This window comes from Dermochelys coriacea, chromosome 4 (assembly GCF_009764565.3).
Source record: "Dermochelys coriacea isolate rDerCor1 chromosome 4, rDerCor1.pri.v4, whole genome shotgun sequence".
In the NCBI taxonomy this organism is placed as follows: domain Eukaryota; kingdom Metazoa; phylum Chordata; order Testudines; family Dermochelyidae; genus Dermochelys; species Dermochelys coriacea.
The window spans coordinates 4,787,527-4,789,262 of NC_050071.1; positions in this window are offsets into that span (position 1 = coordinate 4,787,527).

Genomic DNA, 1,736 nt, shown 5'->3' on the forward strand with positions numbered 1-1,736 from the left:
TTAGCACATTCCCACTTTTTGTGCCAAGATCAGTAATAAAAAGATTAAATAACACTGGTCCCAAAACCGATCCCTGAGGAACTCCACTGGTAACCTCCCTCCAACCTGACAGTTCACCTTTCAGTATGACCCACTGTAGTATCCCCTTTAACCAATTTCTTATCCACCTTTCAATTTTCATATTGATCCCCAACTTTTCCAATTTAGCTAATAACTCCCCATGTGGCACCATATCAAACGCCTTACTGAAATCTAGGTAAATTAGGTTCACTGTGTTTCCTTTGTCTAAAAAATCTGTTACTTTCTCAAAGAAGGATATCAGGTTGGTTTGGCACGATCTACCTTTTGTAAAATCATGTTGTATTTTGTCCCAGTTACCATTGACCTCGATGTCCTCAACTACTTTCTCCTTCAAATTTTTTTCCAGGACCTTGCATACTACAGATGTCAAACTAACAGTCCTATAGTTAGCCGGATCACTTTTTTTTCCTTTTGTAAAAATAGGAACTGTGTTAGCAATTCTCCAGTCATACGGTACAACCCCTGAGTTCACAGATTCATTAAAAATTCTTGCTAATGGGCTTGCAATTTCATGTCCCAATTCCTTTAATATTCTTGGATGAAGTTTATCTTGGCTCCCTGATTTAGTCCCATTAAGCTGTTTCAATTTCGCTTCTACCAGATATGGTAATATCTGCCTCCATATCCTCATTCCCATTTGTCATCCTATCATTATCCCCTAGATCCTCATTAGCCTCTGTGACAAAGTTCCTGCTCTACCTTGGTGGGTTTTGCGCTTATTAGTGGATTTGCTCGCCTGGGAGCTTCACGGCAGCCCTCAGCTTTGTCGTTTTTTTGAATTCACAGTCCAGGCGACTCCTCCTGTGTCTGACCAGGAGTTGGGAGGATTTGGGGGGAACCCGGGCCCACCCTCTACTCCGGGTTCCAGCCCAGGGCCCTGTGGAATGCAGCTGTCTAGAGAGCCTCCTGGAACAGCTGTGTGACAGCTACAACTCCCTGGGCTACTTCCCCATGGCCTCCTCCCAACACCTTCTTTATCCTCACCATAGGACCTTCCTCCTGGTGTCTGATAATGCTTGTACACCTCAGTCCTCCAACAGTCCGCGTTCTCACTCTCAGCTCCTAGTGCCTTTTGCTCCCAGCTCCTCACACGCACACCACAAACTGAAGTGAGCTCCTTTTTAAAACCCAGGTGCCCTGATTAGCCTTCCTTAATTGATTCTAGCAGCTTCTTGATTGGCTGCAGGTGTTCTAATCAGCCTGTCTTAATGGTCTCCAGAAGGTTCCTGATTGTTCTGGAACTTTCCCTGTTACCTTACCCAGGGAAAACGGACCTAATTAGCTTGGGGCTAATAGATCTGCCTTCTATTACTCTCCTATAGCCATCTGGCCCGACCCTGTCACATATCCCCTCCTCCCTCCGCTCAACACTACGGGGTTAGGCAATTTGGGATGTCAGGCAGTGTACTCATGACAAGCCATCTGCATTGCCAGGTGGCTTCCAGCCTGGTGTTGTATGGTGAATTGGAAAGGTTGTAGGGACAGGAACCATCTGGTCACCCTTGCGTTCTTCTCTTTATTTCGCTGCATCCACTGGAGGGGTGCATGGTCGGTCACAAGGGTAAACCGTCGTCCCAGAAGTTAATAACGTAGTGTTTCCATGGCCCATTTCACAGCTAGGCACTCTTTCAACCGCGGCATACTTCTGCTCTCTC